We start from the raw sequence: 27,399 nt of genomic DNA, 5'->3' as shown, positions 1-27,399 counted from the left end.
TATTGAACAGATTAGTTATGTAGTTGTGACATTTGACCCCTGCCGGAACTGTGGGTTAGAGACAGACTTCCGTGTTGTTATCAGGAAGTTCCGGTTTTAGTACAGCTCAGTGTTTTGGAATCGCTCGCCTGCTCTGGTGTGGACGTAAGTCTGTCTGCACTGGGGCTAGAGCGTTCGGCTGTGATGTAAACTCACCTGTTGCTGCCGTCCTTCAGTAAAGTGAGTCAAAGCGACATATTCCTCTCCAGAGGGTCCTTTCTCCTGCACGTTAGACACCGTAGTCCCCTGTTAGCCGGAGCTAACAATATTAAACTGGGCCTGGTGCCATGTACACTTTGTCATTGTGCGTTCAATACTCAGCTTTAAACAATACACAGGTTCATATATTCATATTTTTATTTTTTATTAAAAACATGTGTGAGGTATGGTGAGTAGAGGGGGCATCCCTCTGCCATTTATTTATTTATTTTTTTTTAAAGTATATATTTTTTGGCTTTTCATGCCTTTATTCGATAGGACAGTTGAGAGTGTGACAGGAAATGGGAGGCAGAGATGGGGGGAATGACATGCAGGATAGGGCCGTCCGACGCGGGACTCGAACCGGGGCCGCCTGCAGCGAGGACTATAGCCTCAACACATGGGGCGGGTGCTCTACCAACTGAGCTAAACTCCGCCCCCCCTCTGCCATTTATAAACAGAGTTTGTTAATTGATATTGATTCCAATATCAACAATGTCTGTCAATTGCATGATAATCATGCATACAAGCTATTCAAATTATTATTGTAAACATAAATGTGGAGGGGGAGTGTTAAGCTCAGTTGCTAGAGCTGCCGTCCCATGTGTGAGGCTACAGTCTTCACTGCAGGTGGCCCCGATTTGAATCCCACATCGAGTGGCCCTTTCCATGTCATTCCCCCCTCTCTGCCTCCCCATTTCCTGTCTCTCTCTCTCGACTTTGCTATCCGATTAAAGGCGAAAACGCCCCAAAAAATATACTTAAAAAAAAAAACATAAATATGGAAATGAAAAACTTCAAATGACAGAAATGTCTAATCAATCTAAAATCTTGCAACCCCCTGCAGTAACTCTGTCGAAGACCTCTGTTTTAGACAATAACTGTTCATGAAATATGAGGCTGGTGTCAGCTGCAAGTTAGCTAAGCATCAAAACAGCTAGCTTGGCTCTGTCCAAGGGGAATCTTGTTTAACGTTGCTGGCAACAAGAAGCAGATGTTATCCAAGCCAAGCTACAGTATCAGGGTCTCTAACTTAATAAGGGATGGACCAAAAACTGTAAATTATCATATAAAACAAACTGGAGGTCATTTTATAAACTATGATTATCGGCAGGAGTTTTACCTCCAACTGTGTCTGCACAACCTCCACTGATCGCACAGTCATCATCTTATTGCAGCAGATCTCACACAGAAGGTCAGGGTAATGTCACTGTGCACCTGAGATAAATTATAATTAAACAGGGCTCAACATTAACACGTGTCTGCAAAACTAAATACAAAATAAATTGCCCCCCATAGATGGAATTAGGTTTTTATAGCTGAGCTACCTGCGTTGTCATGGTGTTTAAAGCGGGGGGACAAAAGTGGTGATTGTGTTAAAATTGTGTTTCATCACTCACATTCTGACTGACAGCACTGAATCTGCCCGAGCTGACAGGACTGTAGTCATTATGTGCTTTTTTCATGGGGTGTATCAGCAGATTAATTTGCCATTGGCTTCTTCCTGCTCTAAAATATGGTTTTTACATCAGCCTTTAAAAATCTACTAACATTTGACCTCCATAATAAACTACATAACATTCAAATAAAGTCTAAAATGTTATCCATGACCAACACCAACAAAAAAGGCTATAGCTGCTAATCAAGGCTGCATTAAAAAAAGAAAGAAAGAAGCTGAAATGTCCTGTAGTATTCAACAACCTGTCATAAAGTTTCAGTCCTCTCACTCAACCTTTTGTTCATTCAGTCCAGTTGTTTGTACATGTGTGCCCTAATTCTGCCGTCATTTCAAACACTGTCACTCCCACCTGTCTGCCTTTTCTTTTCTGTCAGTTCTTTCACCTGACCCTCTGCCCCTCACTCACCTGTTCATCTGTTCATCGTTTGCTCATCAGCTCCCTATACACACACTGGGCTGTTTCCACTTGCTCTCTGCCAGATTTAGTCTTTGTGCGGTCTGCCTTAGCTCCTCAGCGCTCTGTTCTGTGCCTCTGTTTTGATCCTGATCATGTTTTTGGAACTTGCCAGTGTTTTTTTTTGTTTTTTTTTGGGGGGGGGGGATTTTGCCTCAGCCCAAACCTTTGTACTTTGTTTCCATGCTTAGATTTTTGCATCCCTTGTTCTTTTCTTAAGTGAAGGCTCTTTTCCTTTACATCTGCTCTCGAGTCCCTTTTCTGAGAACTGTGACACTCTCACACGGTGATGTTATAAGACAATGGACTCATGGGCACAGACAAGTAAAAGCCTCCCTATCCCTTAAACACAGCAGCAAGATCCCCAGTCTGTCATGGTCATTTTGCCTCTCTTGTAGTCTTTTTTAGTTACTTTGACATAGTTTTGAACATTTTGTGCTTGTTCTGTGTCTCTTTATGGGTGTTTTGGGTCTCTTTGTGGTTATTTTGAGTGCCTTGTCGTTTTTGGGGGTCTCTTTGTTGTCACTTTAAGTCTCTTTGTGTTTGTTTTGCATCTCTTTATAGTCTCTTTGCATCTCCTGTAGGCATTTTGCATGTCTTTGTAGACATTTTGTGCGTCTCTTTGTAGTCATTTTGCATCTTTTTGTAGTCATTTGATTGACTTTTCAGTGGGAAATTTTAACAGCTTCAAACAGATGCTCCAGTAGTGGACCCCTTGGGCCCATGGGCCATTCAGTAATCTACCCATGCACACGGTACACCAAGCATAATGTGCAATTCCTCGGTGCAACATTGACTACTATAGTACAACATGACTGTTGGTGTGATGGAGCAGGTGCTGTGGGATTGTAGCCTTTTTCCAGTATAAAGGTCTGCCTCTCTTCACCACTGAGGTAAATAAAAACCAGTATTTTAGAATTGCTGGTGTGACACTGGTGTTAATCTTCTCGTCTGACACTCGTCTGTAAGAAAGCAAACAAGTCTATATTCCAAAATGTCCAGCTGTTTTTTTAAGACTGCACGACGGCGAAAGTGTCGGCTACAAGAAAGACTTTGAATGGCACATGCACACTCATACACAAACACTCACACACTTCTCCTGCATGGCGGGACATCATGAAAGCTTTTATCGTACACTCCCACTGGTCAGCAATAGAGAGAGTGAATGAGTGGGACCTGACCTTTTCAGACACACTAAATACCTAAGGCTTGCTTATGCATGTGCTTGTGTCCTTATTTGTGTGTGTGCACATGTGAGTCTGGGAACAAAAGTAAAAGGAGGGAGGGAGGGAGGGAGGGAGAGAGAGGTGGTAAGAGAGTTTCACCAGTGGTGCAGCTATCAGCACCAGTACACATCAAGCCTAAAGCAGCCAAGTCCTGATGTCATGGATGACCTTTAGAAGATCAGACCTGCCACTTTAGTTACAGATCAGTCCAGACACACAATTGCACATACACACCTCTACCACCCTTTACCAAAAAAATCTTTTCCTGCATACGTGTCCTACCTGTGAGTGTGTATGTCCATGTTCATATGCGTATGTCAAGCAAAAATAGCCCGAGTCTCATTTTGACAAATAAAAAAAGAGATGCAAGCCAGTTAAAAGCCTAGTATACGGTTTCTCTGTGGCGTTAACAAAATACCTGCTTTAGGGTAACTGCAAAAGAAATCAATGTTCCTCTGTTCTCCACACCTGTAGCAAAAGACTGTGTGGTTGATTGAAGAAAACAGTTCAAATTTATTCACTTGTTAACAGTTAGGACTGCTGTCAAAAGTGGATAAAGCGCACGCTGTCTTTGCCTGCTTTTAAACACAGGTGGTATACTCACTTTTATCCAACACACCACTTCACTCAAGCAGCTCATGACAGCTCAGCGGCTGCAGATGCACACCGCTTTGAGGTATCTTCCAGAGAGCTTTCTGTGATGCTCCTAGGAGATATAAGTGGGGTCTGTGTTGACGAGAGAGTATGGTATATCTGCAACAAGTCCAGCAACACTACATAGCCTACGGGGAATGAGAGAGCAAAGATGAAAAGAGGCAGAAATCTGAGGGAGGAACAGACTCGCAACTTCTCTTCCTCCTGAAAATAGCATGTGTCGAGTGAGTGACGCAGTGGCCTTTGAGATCAGGATGCATCCCCCCCTGAGAGCGAGAGGAGACACGGAAGGAGGTAGGAGAGGATCAGAGAAGGATATACTTGTGCTCTGCAGCCAAGCTTATTGACAGGTCATCGCATTAGACAGGCTCCGAGTTGCACATTGTTTCATCCAATTTAGGCCAAATCACAATCACCCTGACAGTGGAGTTTCATTTTCTCATTTCTAAAAACCTTGAGAGGAAAACAAAGCTGTGATTTCCATTATACTGTATCTTCCCTCTTTTTCTCATCCAGAGCCAGAGTTAGCAGAGATTGAAAAACTCTGAACGCGATAGAGCTTGTTAATGATGTGAGATTGCAATAGTAGTTAATCATATTGATGAGAGATTTAAACAAAAACACACAATAGTTTACTTGGGATACACAGTGCACATAAAAAAGATGATACCAATCACAGCTACTGTTAGAAATCTACTAAGTATTAACAAAATCCCCTCTGTTGTCTTTGAGATGTTTTGAAGCAAAAATCCCTGAGGTCTTAACTGTGTATTGCAACAGGAAGCCATAATCCTATGATCTACAGTCGGCTGTTTAGATTACTATTACAAGTATTGCTGTTTAGAGTCTACCATTGCATCCCAAGGGCAGATTTATATGGCATTGTTCACCAGTGCTCATCATTTAACCAACCACAATAAAGGACGTTATTATCCAAGGACCATCTCTCTCTCTCGCCAACTTCCACCCCCTCTTAACCATTAGCATAAGCTATGCATACCAGTGTTTACCGCATATGACATCAGCTGTGATAGCAGTGAAATTGATTGTTATTTCAAGCTCTGTAGTAGGTTCCTGTGGGTAATTTGTGTGACTTTCCAGCAGCTGATTTTGATGAAGTGGTTGCTGTCTGGACCAGTGGATGACAGCCGTGGAATGTAGAGTACAGTAGCTGGTGACCTGCAAGTGATACACTGCCATGAATATAGTATACTGTAGATGTGAGCCTTAATTTAATGAGGTATAGCACATATTGCTGTGGAACCAAGCTCCTAAGTGATGAGTTTCCAACGCTAACCAGCCCTGGGATCTGGTGCTGCAGTTACTGTCTTTCAAGGTAGAGCCTGTAGGATTTTCTTAAAAAATTAAATGTACTGTAGATAAAAGAAAGCCCGCTTAATCATCACCTATGGGCAGGGACTGGACACCACACTACCAGCGAAGAAAATGAAATACAGCCAGAGTGAGGCGCTCCGGCCCTCGCCAGCAACGGGAGCCTAGGTGGTGGTGGCTCCACCATCAAGCCACTACCACCTGCAGCGGCTCCACCCGGGCCCACACCCTTGGCTTCCTTGCTCACTATGGCAGCCCTCCTGCTCCTTGCGGCATAGCCCTTGAGGCTCTTGTTGCTGGCAATGGCTGGGTGTGGGCCGGTCGCTCCAGCACCTCATTAAGACTATTTCCTGTTTTTCACTGCTAAGTGTGTATTTCTCCTGGCTTCACTGCATCCAGTCGCTATCTTGGTGGTAGCAAATATTCAAACGAGAACTTTGAAGACCAAAGTGGAGGGGGGACAGCAGTGGAACATAGGTCAGTCCAGACGATTGCTGCAAGGGGCAGGTGGCGTGGGCAGTTGAGCCCGAGGGGAGGGGCCCAATTTGAATGTTGTGTTTACAAACTGCAACGAACAAACTACCTTTAAAGGGTGACAGTTTATGCAGCTACATCAACATATTCAGGGGAGGAACACAGGAATTTTTGTTGTCCACTCTCACCAAGGCCCTTATTTATCAAAGTTGCGTATCATCTGGTGTAGATTCTGGTGTAAATATCAGCGTGCACTTTAGTGTCACGTGTGTCACAGGATGACAGGGGCTGTTAAGTGTGCAGTAGGGTTAGGAGAGGGTGAGGGGGCAGCAACTGCAGGAGGAGTAGGAGAGCAGGCATCACTCTGCAGAGTAAGACTCCTACTTGTTGTATTTTAGTTTTTTTTTTTTTTTTGTACAATGAAAAAACATGTGAAATGAAATTTTCAGATGTCTTACATGTTTTTGAAGCCAAAATTAAAACGGATAAATCACTGTTTTTCTTGAGACTCTCTTTCACAAAAATGCATTTTTCTCAGCTTTCTAGAAAAAAAGTGGTCTTTTTGGTGCAACCAGGCTCTATTCAACTTAAGATAAATTAAGAATGGAACAAGGTACAAACAAATGGTTTTTTCCCTAGTTATATAGAGAGTCTCCTCTTTCCTTTGAGCTATTTTGTGTTTTCAGAGTCATAATACAAAATATTCTCTTGGTCTTAAAATATTACTCAAAATGCCCCGAAACGCTGGCACATGGCACTGACCATTTTATAAAAGGTCTGGCACTCAAAGAGTTAATTAATGGTTGCCATGTATTCTTATTGTTTGTTGTGAATTTGTGTTGCATGATAAAAGCATACTTGTAAATATGTGTGTATATTATGATTTACTGTGATTTGTGTTTGAGAGTGTTTTGGCTTGCTGTGATTTTGTTGTCACATGGACTGAACAGGAAGCCATGGTGTATTGTAGACTTTTGCACACGGTTTTCCTTGTCTCCCCCTGTTCCCCTCCCCTCTCCTATAATTAACAAACCATTGGTCTACAGCCAGCGGAGCCGAGCATTTAGAGGATGCACACCTGAGGTCAGGTGATTCCCTTCCGGGGCGCGATTTCCCAGTGACACAGAGGAACCAGCTCGAGGTTGCAGCAGACGCAGGCGGCGTTCAGCGCTCCAGTCGTGAGATGTCGGGAGGAAGACGATTGTGATGGGCCTTTAATGACGCTAAGTGAAGGGACGTACACAACTGTGTCTGTAGTCTGCATGTGTGTGGCTACTGTTGGTACCGAGCCGTCTGTGATTCACTGTTACTCTTCCAGCCGCGACGGAGCGTTACTGGAGGAGGACGAGCCGGAGAGAAGCGACGGACTGGAGCTGCATAAAGACGGGCCCACAACAAGAGATTATTGAGAGACGCTAAGTGGACGCCGCCGCCGTCTCCTCGTGTCGGACTGTGTATCCTGAGCCTGAGGGACTTGACTTCCTGGACTGTTCCGTGAGACTCAGAGACATTGGGCATGTAATATCTCAGCGACACTTTTTATAATTATTGATCAATAAGATTTTAATCAATTGCTTGATTTTATATTTACAACCCACCCTGCTGCTACTAGAAATAAAATACGTATTTTTGTAATAGTCTACTGCCTCTTGTATCTGTGTTGGTGTGGCCCAGGGATCTGGTTTTAAGTGTGACTTCAGTATGACATCACGTGTGATTTACAAAAAGTGTGTGAGCAGCAGATTTTGGTGTAGAACCGGCACGGTGTTAATAAATCTGACCGCTGAAAACAATCGTAATTTAAATGTCACGCCCTGATATATTCCTGCTTTAGAGGGTGGCAAATTTAAATATCTGGACATTAACTCATTGGCTGCCAGCCATTTTCAGAAAAGAGACGCCCATACTGCCAGCCGTTTTAGAGCATTTTGAACGATCTTATAAGACCCACAGAACATTGTGTTCTATGACTATATAAACACCGAAACTACCAAGAGAAAGAGTAACTCTCTTTGTTCAATAGGAAAAAAAAGTTTGTTTCTACCTTTTTCCGTTCTTTTGTAAACAGCAGTAGAACATAGGCTGGTTTCGCCAAAAACAGCAGTTTTTGACCAAAACACTGAGAAAACAAGCTTTTTGTGGAAAGAAACATGTCAAGCAGAACAGTGACTTTGACGTTGATATTTTTTGCTTTAGTGACACCTCACACATCTGAACAGTGTTCTCCTTCTATAAAACAACAAAAACAACACTGAGAAAGGACTTTTGATGGCAAAATAATAATTTATTTACAAATATCAGTAAAAATGCATTAACTTTTTTGTACGTTTGTAGCTGTCACATGACCTCTGCCCCATGGCCGACCACTGCTCGATCCACCACCTGTAAATTATAGAAATATATAGAATTACCATAAAAATACATCTCTTATAGATGTAGTCAAGTGATGTGGAGTTTTTTTTTTTTTTTTTAACCTTTCCGATCAAAGCGATCCGCCCTTCTCTAAGCAGTAAAAGTTAGCTCGCTAGCAAGTTAGTTTATTTTATTATTTTTACCATTGATGTATTATATTATTACCTTCATGTCTTTCTGGAGCGTGGGGACGAGTCTCTGCTGCTCCTGGTTGATCCAGACGGAATCGCTCGGGTCACGTCCACCGACCCGTCAGTTGAGCTGGGCTCTGGTCTGTGGTGACACCGTCAGCTGCTGATTCTCACCACTCGGCCCGGCTTGATCGCCGGTGTCCAGCGTCGGTGTCTTTTTCAATGATCTCCGTCATTTTCTCACGATCGCGACCCTCTTCCTCTCCGAACTACCGCGACACACACGGTACATAATGTGCCGACGTGCGGAACACATAGGCTCCGTTTCTTTAGCTAAGTTTCTTTAGCATAGCTCTTGTCATCTCGCTTCTTCTTCTCATAATCAATGCTGATCTCTCATCCAAAGAGGGCACTGCTGCCCCCTACAGGGCCTACAGGGCAACTACACGTCATTACACTAGTTTACAAGCCTGATATTGATGGACAAGCTCCGCCAGACCGTCCTCCAGCCCTTCCCGTTGAAAAACGCAATTGACGTCTATAGACGTCAATGGCAGTGAACGGTTGTAATTAGATTGACGTCTATAGACGTCAATGGCAGCCAATGAGTTAATAGAGTGATAGTTTTTGTGATTGATAAAAGCGTCATCACTGGTAGATGGAGGCTGCAGACGCACATATCTATTACCGATCACGTTAGGAAACCCGCAGTGATCTCATGAAATGCTCTTGCAGTTTACTAAACATAAGTGTTTGAGAAATCAGAGCCTAATTACTGCCTCAAACGCGACTTTATAACAGTGGACCCCAGGAACACATAATTGATTATTAAATTCAAACAATTGGCGGCCACCCCCGCATTTCTCACTGCCATTGAAATCACGAGTCCGTTTTTTCCAAGCTTTTATTTTGAAAGGACAGCTGGAGAGACGGGGAGGAGGAGAGAGCATGAGAGGGGGGAATAACACGCAGCAAAGGGACTGACAGGTGAATGAATCACACCCAGGGTCGCTGCAGCAGACGTGCTCTACCAAGTGAGATGCTGCTCGCGCCCCTGCGTATCCCGATCCCTGCCCGATCACTCCCCCCCTCAGCCATCTTACAGAATGACTGTGTCCCAGCCTGCATCGAGGAAGCGCCGTGCACCCGTCGCTCCCACCTCTCCCTAGGGCTCCCCTTCCCCGACCGCCCCCGGCCGGAAACAACCTCATCATTCACTCGCTGACTCGGAGCCCTCCGTGTCAGCACCGGGGTCTTCTACTCCCTGACGGTGCGCAATCACGCAGCCACCCTGACCGCCGCCAGCTCACTTCCTATTGGTCATCACCTGAGATCAAAGCTTGCCGTCTACACTGATAACCTCAATGCAGTCAGCCCAGAGATTTTAATTGTAGGTGATTCAATTGTTAGATTTGTAAAGCTCCCAGGAGCAATAACCTACTGTCTCTCTGGAGGTAAAACATCTGATTTAATTGAACTGATCCAGCTCTCCTAGACTTTCATCCCTTCGTTCACACCATAATCTCGCACTCTGGCACAAATTACGTCATGTCAAGGCAATCAACTCAGCTTCACTATGACCTTCAGTCTCTGGCCACTACAGTTCAAAGTACGCAAAGACCATGAGCCCAGTCGCAACTTAGCAGTCAACCTACTTTAGGGAGAGGCCAACGTGCAGCTGGGTTGGCTTATACCCACCATCACACCAGCTTGGCTTATACCCACCATCACACTGCTCAAGTCCAAGCTCCACAACCTTCACACCACCAAAGAGAAAATGGTAAAGCTCTTCAACATCGCCTACTTCTAGGGCTGCCCCTGACCAAAGATTTTGTTGGTCGACCAGTAGTCGTCACTTATGGCGATTAGTCGACTAATTGACCCCCCACCTTGAGGGGGAAAATAAATAAATAAATAAGGTTGAGAATTAATTAATTAATGCTCGTGACTCCGGCCGTGTTGGGTCCGAGATTCAACAACAAGCCAGTCGGGTTTCACCATTATTACCGGCAGAATGCCCGTTTATCACCAACAAACACAGTAGATGAGGAGGGTAAAAAGTTACTGAGCTCAGGCTGTGTGACGGGGGTGGGGGTCCGCGGCGTGGAGCGGTGCGGGCATAGACATGTCTATGGGTGCGGGTCTCTGACTGCAGCGGAGACTATCATGGATCCGCTCCGTGACACTGAGACTGACCGCCGGTGAGCGCTGTGGGACGGGACCGGGGCTCAGACAGCACCCGCTAATGGTGACAGCGGTGATACGAGAGAGACCTGCCGTGCCGTGTAAAAAAAAAAAAAAAAAAAAAAGTGTCACGTCATGACTTCCTGTATCTGGCCCTTCAAAATAAAAGCCCCATAACCTTTCATATACAGTTCAGTCATTGATGTTGGCTTAATTTTGACAAGACACGGCTCCAAATGTTTTTTTTTTTTTTCCTGTGACCAATCGACCAATGAAATTTTGGTCGGCTAATGATTTTTTGGTCGACCAGTGCTTGGTCGACTATTTGGGGGCAGCCCTACCTACTTCATTGCGAAGGCGGAGGCCTTGTTTACCATGTTCCCCGCTGTGTGACGGGGGTGGGGGTCCGCGGCGTGGAGCGGTGCGGGCATAGACATGTCTATGGGTGCGGGTCTCTGACTGCAGCGGAGACTATCATGGATCCGCTCCGTGACACTGAGACTGACCGCCGGTGAGCGCTGTGGGACGGGACCGGGGCTCAGACAGCACCCGCTAATGGTGACAGCGGTGATACGAGAGAGACCTGCCGTGCCATGTAAAAAAAAAAAAAAAAAAAAAAGTGTCACGTCATGACTTCCTGTATCTGGCCCTTCAAAATAAAAGCCCCATAACCTTTCATATACAGTTCAGTCATTGATGTTGGCTTAATTTTGACAAGACACGGCTCCAAATGTTTTTTTTTTTTTTCCTGTGACCAATCGACCAATGAAATTTTGGTCGGCTAATGATTTTTTGGTCGACCAGTGCTTGGTCGACTATTTGGGGGCAGCCCTACCTACTTCATTGCGAAGGCGGAGGCCTTGTTTACCATGTTCCCCAAGCTCGTAGCTCTCCATCAAAAGAATGGCCTGGATCTTGGCTCAACATACAGAAATGACATGGCATGTGCAATGTTCATTAAAAGCATTGGTTCGTGCTTGTTTGAGAAGCTTCAGCAATCCCTGAAATCAGTCAGGTTCCTTTCTGTCACGTCTGACTCAGTGGTTGACCAATCAGTAAAGGACCAGGAGCTGATATACTGTACCTACCTCCAGAATGGTAAACCAGTGAACCAGCTAATCCAGATCGTCGCTCTGGAACATGCCCATGCCCAGGGCATTTTGGATGCCATTCTGGCTGGTCTGTTATGCTGGGTGTTAATAATGGAGTGAGTGCCAAACTCCAGCGTTTGTGCCCATCCCTCGTCTCGATCTGGTGTGTGGCTCACCGCTTAGAGCTAGTTGCTCTTGACAGCATCAAACTGCTTCCCCAGCTACAAGACATGAAGCAAATGCTACGAACCATCCACAAGCATTACACCTGCTCTGCAAAGGCCTCAAGGGAGTTTGAGGAGATCAGCCGGGCAATGGAGGTCCCCATTGTGAGGCCAGGCAACACTGAAGGCACTCGCTGCGATCATCTTATATTCGGGTCGATACGGAACACTGTCCACACAATGCACGTAGGCACTTCATGCACATTTTTGAGATTTTGTTCCTCCTCTTCGGGCATGGTCGGCAGGATAGGTGGGCTACTTCAAACAGCGTCTAATAGCCAATGCTTAGCAACCGGACAGGGGCATGAATGTTGAGCACGGCACTAAACAGCTGTTTCTATTAGGGGTAAAAATGATCCCCCGATGGTTCGAGGTATAAATGATCATATTTTTTTTTGTTTATATCCCACAGACCTCAAAATTCACTAGACGATTAATGAACCCATTTTAGGAAAAGTCATGAACTGAGAGAAGTAGGGGTTTTATTTTAACATACACATATTTAAAAACACCAGGGGGGTAAAAATGACCCCTTGTCGGTTCTAGTGTTAAGAGTTGAGCTTGAGGGTTAAAGCAGTACTAAAGAACTTTCAATTTTGGTTGAGTTTGGCGGCGCCAGTGGCCCAAAGCGGTAGTGTTTTGCCTGAAGGAAGACTCCATCTCCCATGAGCACCAGCGCGTTGCGCCGTAAACATCCTGATCTCCCGGTGCATGGAAATTAACAGAAGACGTCCAAACTAAGTTTCTGTTACCAGCGGATCATTTCATAGTAAACACACATACATAATCCGACGGAAAGGTGCCGCATTGTCTGCTCCCTCCTCGTCGTGACTCGCAAAAGTGAAAGTGAAACTTAAGTGAGAGCCGGGTTCCTACCATGCTCCTCAAAGCTGCTTAGTGCCAGTGAAGGCGATACAGACCCCCTCGGGCCATGACAGAGGTGTCATTCAACCTGTTGTAAGTCGATGTACCATCACAGAAGTTATGAAAATATTATATGAAGGTTGAAAAGTTCCTTAGTGTTGGTTTAAGATAGGAATTGGAATTTACCCTAAATATCTGGACATTAACTCATTGAGTGCCAACCACGTAATTTCTCGTTTTTCGTTCCCATGCGTTGAGTGCCAAAAACGAGATTTCTTGTTTTTTGCTTTTTTTTTTAAATTATGAAACTAGACACTTTAACACACCTTATGTGTAAATTTGGGGACTCTACGACGAGCAGAACTGAAATAGATGACGATCAAAAACTCATGACAGCTCATGATCTGGAAGTTTTTATCATAACTCGGCTTTTGCAAACGGAGTTCTGCATGTCACTGGCGAGGTTCCAGCAGCTTGGAGCCGAAACAGGAAGCTTTCAGCCGACAGTCCCGGCCGGTCTTCATCTCGAGCAACACCGTGTCCCCCCCAAGGTCCTCCCGCGGTCAAATGTGATGGTCTCTGGGCCAAAGCAGGCCGCCGGCACCGACCCGTACCACAGAAGGACCGCGACCACCGGTGGGACCGGTGTTCCGGACCTGCTTTTGGCCGAGAGACCATCACATTCCGCGGCGAGAGGCTGTGCCACGGCACGGTCCGTCTGTGTTATTGTTGTTTAGTGGCGCCCCCCCCGCCCCCGATGGTGGATTTGTGAATAGAACAACAATTGTTGTATATATTTATCTTACTGTATCTCCTTTTCTAGAAAAAAAGCAGGGATTTTGGTGAAACCCAGCCATGTTTAGCTTGAGTTTTCGAAACATAAGTGTTTGAGAAATCAGAGCGTAATTACTGCCTCGAATGCGACTTTATAACAGTGGACCCCAGGATGACTAGCAGTGCTCTAGAGCGCAGCTAATGGGAATCCGAACAAATAAAAGAAGGGTAAAACAAATAAAAACAGTCAGCACTGATGATGTGGTTCGGTTGATGGCGGGATGTGAAACACCAGCGTGATCCTCGTTGACAGGTCCCAGTGACAAAAACTAAATAAAAAAGTACTAGGGCTGCCCCCGACCAAAGATTTTCTTGGTCGACCAGTAGTTGTCATTTATGGCGATTAGTCAACTAATCGACCCGACCTCCCAGACCCCCTGTCGGAAACGCTCTGCCATTTATTTTTTGCCCGCGGTCGGGTTGAGAATTAATGCTCATGAGTCAGGCCGTGTTGGGTCCGAGATTCAACAAGCCGGTCTGGTTTTACAGTTATTACCGGCAGTATGCCCGTTTATCACCAATAAACACAGTAGATGAGAAGGGTAAGTGACTGAGCTGAGTACTGTCTCCTCAAAGCAAGACGCTGTGACCGGTAACCTAAAGGCCTCTGTGTGGAGTTTGGATACCCTCCATGTGCCTGCGTGACTTTCCTCCTGGTACTCTGGCTTCTCCTCATTATCCAAAGATGGCATTAATTGGAAACTCTTCATGGCCCATAGGTGTGAAAGTGAGTGTGAATGCAAGCTTTTGACAGACTGGCAACCTGTCGAGGGTGAACCCTGCCCTCGCTCGCTGTCAGCTTGGATTGAGTCCATGACCAACCCTGTATGGATGAGCGATACGGATAAGGAAAGAATGGAATGAATCTGAAAATATTGTCACTATAGTGTATTGGCCATTGTAAGGAGAAGTTATTTATGCAGTTATAACTATTTCATTTGAAATCTAACAATAATTGGTTTTGTGGAGGCAGTTAACATAATTATCACGTACACAGTTCTTAATGTAGTCTTACTAGGTGCCCTTTTACACATCCAAAATATGTTGAGCAATACTGATCATGTCTATATCTGTATATTTTGCATGCAGTCATTTGGTTGGTTATTTGCTATCGATAGAAAAATATTGATTGTACAAATTTAACTTTTAGTAGTTGTTTTTTCTCCAATCCCATAGCCTCAAACTCCACCTGAATTCAAAAGAGTGGCAAGAATTTTCTTTCACTTCATATCTTAGGTCCAGAACAGCAGTGGAAGCAGTCATGCCACACCAGACTCTGGAGCTGATTCAAACTTTTTTTCTTTTTTTTCCCCAGCTAGCCTCTTCAAAGTGAAGAGGAGCTGATATTTAACAGTTTTCCACTTGAGCACAAGCCTGTGAATAAAGTAGAATGAGAACAGAGTTGGATTAGGGAGTAACTCTTAAATCCAGCTCAGCCAAGAGCTTTATTAAAAATTCCACATAATTGCACCTGGGAGTAGTCAGTGCTGCAGCAACTATCCTAAATATTTTATCAACTATAAAAATCAGTCAGCTGGTGTCTGGTACTGTGTGTTTGGGTGTGGTTCTTTGTTCACTAAGCCCAAAGGATTGATCATAAAAAAACACATGAGATGAAACTCAAACTAAACTTCTAGCCTAATATTTTTTTTTCATTTTCTGTCAGTGTTTCTTTAGCTCATCATACAGCTGAAGAATATTTGATTAACAGTCCACAACAACTCTCCAGAGTTTTGAGCTACACCAATAACCCTGACTCGATGCAAATGGGCTGACAGCAAGTTGAAATTTCAGAGAGAAAATAAATGCAAACAAAATACACTGTAACCACAATAACCCATTAGCAGACCCTGCACAACATGGTGAATAATTTGACAGTGTGAATGTAAGCTTAATTTAATATTTTACAATACTTCTACAGTACACCTCAAGGACAGAGTGATTCTGTTCGCTGACAAGGTGTCTGATATATTGCAACCTGTCACAATAATGTTGGTATTTTGCGTGACCTGTGGTGGTCTGACACACTTTGCTGCATCTTACAAAGTGTTATGTGAAGCCCAGATAGTTGAGCATTAATCATTTAGGGAAATACCCCTTCCTTCCTGTGTGTCTGCGTCTTTGCCGAGGGTGTTGCTAGACCTCATTTATTGAAGGAACAGCAATATTTTGTCGTGCTCCAGTAAGTAAACATGTAAATAAATAAATAAACTAAAAAAAAAAACAAGCTTGTTCTTGATGAAACAAAATCATCTCATCTGTACCCTGGACAAGGCACTAGGTGAAGACAGAGAGAAAGAGAGAGAGAACTGGCAGTGTTGAGGAGCACGGTAGGGCTGGACATCTGAAACACCCGGTGTTTTCCCAATGAGCCCCAACAGCACAAAAAACTCTGTTTGGTAGTCTTGCCATTGACTGGCCTGCCCACTCCACTGTGCGTCTGTGGCGCAGGGTCATTAATTCATCACATACCACAAGTCCATCTGTCTTCCCCCAACAAGTTTAATTTTTCTACAGTCTTAACTTTAACACACTCAACACTATTTTGCATAAATTGAGTCAACCTGACGAACTGTGCCACATTCACACACACGCAAGTGCTGTGCTGTTGCAAGGTCGATTTTGGTTTCACCTTAATAAACGCTGTGTGTCCAAAGCTACTTTTTCTGGATTAAACCAGACTGCAATCTTTACCCCAAATTTACCCTAAAGGGCTGTGAACCCTCTGGTGGTGGAAATGAATCAAAACAGCAAAGCTCTGACGAAAAAGAATGTTCGTATCCAGTCAAGCTTTACTCAGGGGCTTGAGAAAAGCAAGAGAGTTAGTGATTGAAGAAAGTAAACCAGCCTTGATAAGTATGTAGGCTACATTTTGTATTCTGGACTTTCCCAGCAGATGTTGTTTCCTTGGTTTGCAATGCATACACAAACCACACAGGTCCAATGTGAGAGAGTTTCATAACCATCTATTAGTTTTTGACCCTATCGTGACACTTACAGATAAACTCTTGACCTACCTGGTGTAGCCTAAGTGTTGTACAATATCTTTGTAAATGGTGCACTGACTGACATCAACATAGATATCAGTTTCTTTCAAGAAGCAAAGATTAACCTCTGACCCTAAGATGAGTGCTTGTATGATTAAGAGAATGACACTTGTTACTGAAGCGTTCCTAAGTAGCTAGCAGAGGCTCCTTGAATTGAGTGGAGGGCCTTGAAAATGGAAAACAGACCAGTATGTTTTTACAATTGGCACCTGAGTTATATCATGTTTTCCTTCCTTAAGTGCAATGGACCAATATGAATTTCACACAACAAGATTATACCCTGAGACTGGGAAAACATAAAACACCCAACTGTCAGAAATGAGGCAACATCATACTTAAAATATTCACATACTGGTGATTCCACTTAGGGATGTCCCGATCCGATATTGATATCGGATTTATGTCCGATATCAGCCAAAAAAACGAATATCGGATTATATCGGACTGCATCTAAAATCTCCGATATAAACGCTCCGATAAAAGCAGTCCATTATTCCGCTCCAGCACTTCAGTCCCATATGAATAGGTGACTCTCGTTCACACTCCAACACAGTAGATGGCGGTACTGTTGGTGCGCCGCCTTCCAGAGAAGAAGAGCAGCCGGCTGCAGCATGCAGAGATCACATGATCACAACAACAACAGCGTGTGTGCGACACACAGACACACACAGACACAGGTGCATGGACAGGTCGCGCTTGCCCGCTAATAAACGGTAAATGCGCTATATTGCTCTAAAGGTCGGTGGTCAGATTCTTCTGCAGGAAGACCAGATGGTCCACATGTTGTGCCGTGTTACGGTCAGGTTACGGTGCGTTCACAAAGGGCGCGAGTAACAGTGCTAAAGCCAGCATTAAATTAACGATGCTAATTTCTGTTAGCCTGCCTATGGCGTTTTACATTGTACGTTAGCATTAAGCTAGCGGGCTTTATGCTTAGTTGTGACACTGGCTGTGTGTTTTGAACGTTGTTTCAAACTATGTGGGTTTGATTAAACATCTTTGATGCTTAAATATTGCTGCTTAATATATTGCTTTACTCCTCTTTTTATTTTATGTATGCCATTTTTACTGTAAGACAGGCTATAATCTTCAATTTGGAGTAAAACCTTGAAGCAAGAAGATTTTGCCTTTTGTTTGACATTGATGTACCTACAGTAATTCAATAACAGTTGTAAATAAGGTTTATTTTTTAATATTTCACAGTTCATAAGTAAGCTCACTACTGTCTGTCCCATAGAAGAACATGACAGCAGCAGCCTGTCAGTCAGCAACAGGAGGAGTCTCCTTTGTATTAGAATTTGAAAAATATAAATAATCGTTTTTTTTTCACCACCCCTAATATCGGATCAATATCGGTATCGGGCCGATATTGAAGGCTGCAATTTCGGTATCGTATCGGAAGTGAAAAAGTGGTATCGGGACATCCCTAATTCCACTGTTCTACTTGTATACTCGCCCCAACAATCCATTAACTTACACCTCTATTCTATCTATTCTATCTAATGTGATTATGTCTGCAATAAACATGGAAAAACTGCAGTTTGGGTTTACCATTATTTCCCAAACAAATAACCAGATTAAGTCAAGTTATCCCCCACTGGCTTCCCATAAGCAAATACAAAGACTAGCATTTGCTTTTTCCTCTTGGCAATGGCTGAATGCCCAAGAAGTAACTAATTAGGATCAGTCTCACTGAAGTTACTGCAATGTAAACACAAATACACCCTGACAGAACCAGACCCACATTCATGTACAGTATTTCAGCTCTGGTTGTAATGATATACAGATGTAGATGTAAAGGACGTGCTTTACAACGTGACTGTGATCTACATGGCTGCATAAAAAGGATAATTTTTCCGAGTGCTGCTGGATACATTACCTCAACATTTTCTAGTGCTAGTGCTAGTGAAGATATAGAAACACACATACTCGTGTCTCTGTGATGTGATTTTACATGCAGGTATGGATTAAATGTGTGTTTAAATCTCTCACACACTTCGCATCCCGAACTAGGAGTGTTGCTTCAGATAATGTACATCCATCAATCAATCATGGAAGCGGGAGAACAGTGATGTCAGTACTGTGTGTGTTGGTATTTATGTCTATATGTGCATGAGCAGTGTGTGAGTACAGCACGTGAATTATGAGGGCATGCATGAATGTGTGTGTGTGTAAGCATCCATATGCACGCATGCATGCGGCCGTGCGGGCCGCAGAGAGGGCCTAGGAGCAGGTAATTACTGCACTGTGGTGAAACATCATTATTCACTCATCTGCCCACTAGCACCATCTGTCCTGCTGAGCACCACCTCATACACAATCAGCACCACACCAAGGACAACTCCACCCACCCACACACACACACCATCCATCCATCTCCTCGAGCACTGGCTTATAGGACACCACTCATCGCTTCACCTTTTCCTCCATCTATCCTCTATCACTCTCTATTTTTCACCATATACAGTCCCCCCCCCCCAATGACACTAGTGGGTTACTCTGTTGCTCATTAGGTAACTGAATTTGGTAATTCAACAGAGTATCATGTGTCATTCACAAAACAAAGCTACATTTCATTTTTGCAGCTTCATCTACACCATGAAAAGTCAGCTTGTAAATCAGTAGAGATACTACATCCCAGCCAGAATGCAAATCATTTCCCAAGCAAATCTGTGGTTAAAACGATGAGAAAAAAAAAGAAGAAAGCAGTGATTAAGAAAAAAAATCTAGTCAGAGGAAGCACAGTCAGTTAAGACAAAGTGGGAGCTCTGACTTCAGGAGCAAAGTGGGCAATAAGAGGAGAACCACAACTCAAACTCTGCGGGACACTCTTGCATGTATGGAAAATTTGCAGGGTGCAATTAAAACCGTGGGATGACTAAATCTATCCTAATGATGCGCCTTATGAGTGTCCATTACTCTCCACTTGCTCCCCATGCTCTAGAGGGAAAAAAGGAACTTTAATAGCAATTTGCAGTAATGCACCATGCCATAATTCTGACTGTCTGCTGGCTGCATCGATGGCCGGGTGTAATTGCCGTTTTACTCATAGCTGATGGATAAGAACATAAAGTAACAAGAGAGGAACAATCATGTCAAGGAGATGGATGGATGGGCTCACAGGAGTGAGTGAGTGAGTGTCTGTGTGTGCATGAATGTGTGTGTGTGCGCGTGTGCATGTGCGTGTGTGTGTGTGTGTGAGGGGTGGATAAAGACACGGGGCATCAAGCTGCAGATGTAGATTGCTTCTGGCGATTTATCCCATATCCTATTCCCCATTTCACAACTTTCCTCATGCACTGTCATTCTGATGTAGAATGAGAAGAAACACCTAGAGCTCACACACAGAACCATGCAGACCCACACGTGGATACAAAGACACCATTCAACATCAAAAAGAAGTTCTAACTAAAACTGATTTCATAATTTTCCAATGAATTTTGTCATTTTTCAAAGCCAGCATGGTCAGCTAGATCAAGGAGAAGACATATTTCTAAAGTGTGTATCGTAGGTATTCGAGTATCTCCTCCTCTTCCTTTCTCAAAGCCTTGAACCAAAGGCTATAGTCTGCAGCACAGTTTTTAAGTTGCTTCCCTGTCAAATAAATTTGATTACCAAGGCCTTCCTGCTTTGCTGTTTTCCCGAGGTCACATGTGAAAAAAAGAAACGGGAGGAAGCAGGAGGAGGGGGGCGGGGGGGGGGGAGCAAAGCAGTCATAAAATGCCACGCATTCAAGCATCAAGGCCTCATAAGCCGCAATATTCCGCATTTTTCTGAATAGTCCATCTGTACAAAGCATTGATAATAAGAGGCTAGTCATTCATCACTGCCACACATTATAAAACTCTGTAGCAGATAAGTGAGGACAGACCCTGAGCCTTAAAGAATGTTGCAATGACACAATTATCTTTTTTTTAATAAGGATTAAATATTCTGCTTAAAAGGTATTCAGTGCTTTATTAGATTTCATCACACTATATAGGTCATTTGCAAAGTCTAGCTCAACACTCTACAAGTTGTCTGGACCGAGTCAGGACTGACATCCAGTCTGTCGATGCCCAGTACGTCCTGACGCACCCACACGATTAATGCTGCTTTAAAATCTACGGCTAGGTAAATAAATAAGAGGCCAGGGTAAATTAAAACTCTGATGCAATTACACCACCACTTCCAGTTAACCCCCTGGCAATTAACAAGCTGTCAGCTGGGATGGATAGGAGTGCACATGGAAGTAAAGGACTGTGTGTTTGGGAGTGCGTGTGCATGTTTACGCAAGTGTGTGCATACCCAGCTGGCCATATAACACCCCACTGCTGATGCAAACTCAATACGCTTAATTAAACTGCACAGAAACTCTATCAGCATACTGAGAAGAAGCAGCCGGATGCCGCCAACAAGTGAAAAGTGTTCTTTCTGATAAGGTCAAAGGTCACGGAACTTCACTTTGTTGTTACATGAATAAGAAAGTCTGACATTGGGGCTGAGAGAAACGCACAACAAATTCATGAGAAGCCTGAGTGGAATAGAGAAAGAAACTACCCTGAGTACAGATTCAGCCAGTGCCAAGGATGAGTTAGAATCATAGAATAGCACTGATGCTCCAGCAATAGTCTTTTGCAATACATCAAAGGCTACAGCTATTTGGCTAGAGAGAGGGGGGGAATGAGCAAAAAAAAAAAGAGTGAAATAAAGAGAGGGGAGATGAGTGCAAGGTCTTGGCTTGGTTTCAGACACCCTGCAGTGTGTGTGTGTGTGTGTGTGTATGTATGTATACACCCATCCCTGGGGCCTAGCTTTAAGGAGCCATTAAAAGCCAGATACGAGCCAGGCTGACCTCCTTGCACTCCTAACGATTTTTGATGCCAGTGGAAAAAAGCAAAACATATCATCCCCCCTCACAGCCATATTGCTATCATAGCACTTTAATGAAAAAGAATGCAGGGTACTGTCCCAGAGGTCCAAGACAGATAGAAAGGTTAGAGTCTAGAGTTTAGGGGGAATTAAAGGGAGGAGGAGGCTCACAGGACATGGATGATGACATAGGACAACATCAGCCTCCTTTGGGAAGTCCTGCGCAATATTTGACCTCCTCAGGCCAATGTTAAACACTGTCCAAACCAATGTCAAATGCCATTTGACACACATGGGTGTATGTACACACATTCCCACGCAATCAATCTTTACAGGCATGCAGAGAGTAGCAGATAAATCGAGCTGTCTGCAGAATTCTCTCCGGCAAGGACGGTAGGCAAACACAAAAAGTATGCCCTCCTTTGTAATGCACTCGCACACATGTGAAAGTGCACACACATTCACACACATACACACACATTCGCTGAGCCCGGTCTCCCGTCCAATCAAAGCAAAGCTAATTACTGTGTTTCCGTGGTGTTATTCCAGCGTGGAAGTAGCTCGCCTGTTGATGGCGTCTAGGCTTAAATTACTGCTTTAATTACTGATGCTAATGTTTTCCCTGCTATTAAACATTTATGCAAAGTGGCATCCGGAGATGTTCAAACCTTATCTCCACTGATCCCCAGGGGCTGAGGGGCTGGAGGGGAGTGGTGAGGAGGCCAGGGACTGCAGGGGGAAAGTGCCATCGCTGCAGTTCTGTCCATGCCTCCACGGCGGTTTGTAGTAAAACACCAGCGCCGGCCTTCTGGCTTGGCGCCCAAGTAGAGAAACATGACTTTACTGCTGCTGGAAGAAGTGTGCACCATCACAGGCATATATTACATATGCTCTCAGTAGTACCACGGGATTTAGACATACAGGGTGGGAGAGCACGAAGGCTCTATGGGGTATTGGCTTCAGCTGAAAGCAGCAAGACAAAGAGCAGAGAGAAAACCTGAGGTGGGAGGCAGGGGAAGACAAGGCAAGAAGAGGAATGGAATATTACTTACTGTACATCATGTTGATAGAAGGGAGTCATGTGAGAGAGATCAAGGGAAAAGAAAAGAGGAGACAGGGAATAGAGGCACAGAAAGATAGCGAGAGAAGCAGAAACATAATTACAATAAGCCAACTATTAGCATAGTAAATGCTAATCAGAGTTTCACAGACAGCATATCTTGGCCGTAGGTGTCCCGCAGTGATACTCTGGCTAAATCAATAACTCTGGGATTCAATTACTGTCCCCTACTGTTCACTATACTCAACCTGTTCTCTCTCTCCTTCTCTCGGCCTCTGCATAAGAAATGTGGACAATTAATTCATCAGGGTGACTTTGTAGCTCAGTGAGAGCACCCAGGAAAATACCCATGTGGAGTGCTACGGCAAGTTTGACAAAATAAATGAATGCATCCAGACACTTCAATTCTCTAGATATCTTGATAGATAGTTTGAAACATATTAATTTCTTGGTCCTTCTCTGTAAGAAAGGTTTGAGAAAAAACAAACAAAAAAGTGTGTATGTGTGTGTGTGTGTGTGTCAGCCACTGTGGTTGTGCTGTGAATAAATGAGACTTCCCCAGGGCAAACTACTTGCAGGGTACAAAACATTTGCCATGAACCACTAAAAACAATCAATGTGCTTAATTCACCTCATGATTTTTTTTTAAAAATTGTTAAGATCAGTTTTGGAGAGAATTCAGGTGTTTTTCCAAAGTCTTTTACTCTTTGGTTTACCAAGTACCTGCAGAATTCCCATCGGCCTCCGCTAGGGCCGTCACAATCATGAAATTTCATTTGACAATAAATTTCCCGTGCAAATAATTGCGATTAATGATTTAATTGTCTTTTTTCTGATTTTATGCCACTTTTATAAGCCTAAACATATAGTTTAATAATACAGGAGCCATTTACATTAAACATAGGAACATATAAATAAAAATCACATTTCTGTTTGCCTTCAGGCTTTTCAACTACATCCATGATGCTAATGTCAATAGATGCTCATTGAAATGCTGTCGTCGAATATTAGAAATTAAGCTCCACAAGATGAACTTGGTGCTCCACTAATGTGCCATTAAACCATAGCAAAAGGAGGCGCAACGTGATGATGTCATTAAAAGAGGACCAGTCAAACCTTTCATGCAGCTGTTTTTATACAGATGAATGGAAACAATTTGAAATTTATGCTAAATAATTGCAGTCAGCTCAAATGATTGCGATCAGGCAATTATGTAATAACTGTGATGGGCCTAGCCTCAGCTCTCCATGATGGCAACTTTAGTACAGCAGTATTTACTTTTAATTAGCAAGTGTTAACATGCTAACAAGTGAGTGACCATGGTAAACATTATAACTGCTGAAGTGCAACACATTAGCATCATCATTCTGAGTATGGTAGCATGGTGATGTTTTAGCATTAAGCTAAAAGCAAGACATCACAGACTGCTATCATAGCTCGAGAGCCTGTCTGCAAACAGAATGCAAGGCCAATTTGCGAAAGAAAGGGAGTTGCAAAGCCAGAGGAGCTAATCAGAGTTCAAAGTTATGTGACTCACGGTTGGAGCTCCTCGAGGGCCTAGATCAGCATGAAATAGCCCAGTTAAATAATCAATACAAAATATGTTAGAAGAAACAAAGTAACATTAAAGTATAAACTTGTGTCACTGCCAAGTATCCAATCACAGAGCTAAAAATGTGTTAGATGTTCGCCTCTGACAGCAGCTGGAAGCTAAAGCTAATGCTGATTCAAACTCAATCTGCATGTTAAATAATTTTACTTTAAATCTGTCTCACTTGTGGGTGAATTCAGCAACTATGATTTGTTCTGGACTATAACAATAAAATATTCTGAATTGCCTACATCTCCCCTTGCAACCTCTGACTGGCCCCTTTTCTCCACAGCTAAGACTCATGAGTATTGTTGTGTTTAGAACTATGTATGTGCCATGCTGATTGCTTTTTCAGAAACAATTTTTAAAAAAAAAGTAGTTGACATAACATAGCTAACCCTATTTGGTTGTTAAATTCTTTGTGTTTCATGGTGTTTATATTCATTAACATTAGGGATGTGGTTTAAAGAGGAGAAACCAGACAGCAGTGTTTTATTTTAACTTACTGCTTATTGAAAGGAGAGGTTACAGTCCATTACAGCATTTAAAATTCACATCAGAGCCAAGTTAAATTTCAACATTAACATTCAGGGTGTGTTACCTTAATTAGGAGTTTAACCATATAATTATCAAATCATTTAAATGTATCATTTGGAGCAGTGTTTTAGTCGACTCACCACAGGAAGGGTTCACACTGAGAAACCCCTTTAATTTCTCAGTCATCCTCTCCATCACCTCTCTGAGCCTTTACTAATCTTTCTCCTCAGCTCAAAGAGCAGAGAATCCCTGAATCTAACTGCTTGTTGTTTCTCAATTGAGAGTGCAGTTTCATTTTCTGGAACACATCTTCACATCACTCTGGGTGTACACTTACAATGACATGTACACAAGATAGTGGCAAGATAGATAACAGAATTCCACTGTGTGTGTGTATCCGCTGAAAGGCTATTTCAGACCCAACAAAAACAGAGAACTGTGCCGACAGAAAGGAAATGTCTTTTGTGTTGGATTGGAACAGAGTTTGTTTTCTGTGAGCTTCGGGAAGTGCTGAGCACGGGAGAAGCAGCTTTTCCACACAGCCTAAAGCATGCATAGCCAGCATCCTACCTGCTTGCATCCATTTCTCCTTTCCCAAACAATGCATGTGGAGTCACACAAGCGTCACGACAAGGGGAACGCGGTCTGGTCTAGTCTGGTCCAGTCCTGCCTTGCGTGGCTTGGCAAAGAGTCCACACATCAGCTCTGCAAAGCTTGGCAAACAAACAGTGTCTTACTCTGTCTCTCTCTGTCTCACCAGTGCAGGGTCAGAATAAAATGTGTTTTGCAGCAGATGAGAAGAGTTAGGGTTGTGTACATGAGCAACAATTTCTGTTTTCTATATTCGTTGTCTGTGCCTCGCTGAAAGCAGTCGTGGCTACATGTAGCCGCGGACATTTGTGTGCATGTGTGGGCAGACAGTACAGTAAAGAAAAATATGATTCTTAAAAGTGGTAATTTATCTTATTTTGTATCTCTACCTGCAACGTCTGTCACTTCTATTTTCTTTATTGGATTTCACTTGAGTCACTATTTTTCTGCCAACCTCATTAATTACCCCCCCAGGTATGATTCAATCGGATTACGCTGTGATATTGCATTACCTCCGAGTGTTGCTTCATGTTTGTGCCATTAAATGATTGGTGATCCTCTGCAGCCTTCAGTTAACCACTTACGAGTCTGCACGGACAATTGGGTCCGGTCAGTCGAGACGTGGATCACTTGAAAAACAGGGAGAGGGGAAGAAATAACTTACGCCAATGCTACATGATCAGAATACTTGTGTCCCTTCTTGTCAACTGATTCTGAGTGAGCCAATGAGGCGGCTTTCTAATGATCCATTTGCATCTGCGAATCGTAAAGCTCCAGTTTTCTTTTGTCCGTGCACTTCCCTATTACTATGCACCATAGCAAACCCCAGTGAATCCCAAGTCTGGGGATGCTGGAGTAGACATATTGTGAGGAATCAAGGTTGTATATGAAAAGGGGGGAAATTGGGAATATCAAGTGTTTTATCCTATCTAGGAGGAATAGAGCAAGTTGGTGTGAAAAAATAATTATTCAGCAAGGCCTCTGCGCATCAGCCTGCTCCAAATCCCTCCACTGGTACTCATTACCTCTCAGCTGCAAAAACATATAGACACGCAACACATACACAGAAGCCCCATGTTTATGTTTACCATATATTTCTGAGCGCAGTTCTTTGATTTCCCCCTCTTATTCTCCTGAGTTGTGTTTTCAGTGGGAGCAGAATCAGCCTCTCAGGAGAGCACACCAGTTCACCAAAACATCCCCAAATAAAGGAGCTGAAGTCTGGGAAACTGTTCAAGTACAAACAAGATAACAGAGGTGCCATAGGTGCAGGGAAACAGTATCTAGGAGCTTAATAGAGGTAATATAGAGAGAATGGATTTCAAATTTCAGGATAAGCATGGTTCTGTCAGAGGATGAGACCTGCATTTCTACACATATTTTCCCTCACAGTGTTCATGAAAATGTGCCAGATCACTTCCCAGAGGGTGTATTTGCTCAGTGCTCCCACCCACATGGCTACAGTGTATATTCATTCATTCATCACCTTTATTTATTCAGGGGGGCCAATTGAGAGCAAGCTCTCATTTCCAATGGCGCCCTGATTACAGCACAATACAAATCAATACCAGTTAAACACATTACAATACATATCCCTAATATATACATTCAACATTCAACATAGCACATTGTGAATTTAAGAAGCACATGTACATTCAGAATACATAAGATCAACAAGAATGTTTTTAAAATGATTAAAAGGAATCAGTGAATCCAACTGAAGCTGAGACAGTAAATTATTCCATTTAAAAGGAGCAAAATAAATAAAAGCGAGTTTCCCTACCTCCGTTTTAACAGCTGGGATATTAAGAGCCAGTGGGTTTTGTGTACGAGTGGGATATTTAAAAGATCTGAAGCTCAGTAGGCTAGATAGGTACAGTGGAAGTTTTTTTAGCAGTGACTTATAAATAAACAATATACAGTGTTGCTCCCTTCTTAGGGCTAGGGAAGTCCAACCCACATTATGATAAAGATGACAATGATGGGTCATGAACCCATCGCCCGTAACAAATCTAATAGCCGAATGATAAATTGTATCTAGTGGTTTAAGAACAGAGGGAGAAGCATGCATGTAAATAATGTCACCGTAATCTAAAACGGATAAAAATGTAGCATGCACTATCTGCCTTCTACAGTGCTGAGGAAG

This window comes from Trachurus japonicus, chromosome 10 (assembly GCF_045865225.1).
Source record: "Trachurus japonicus isolate A0001 chromosome 10, Traja_1.0".
In the NCBI taxonomy this organism is placed as follows: domain Eukaryota; kingdom Metazoa; phylum Chordata; class Actinopteri; order Carangiformes; family Carangidae; genus Trachurus; species Trachurus japonicus.
This window is presented reverse-complemented; position numbering follows the sequence as displayed.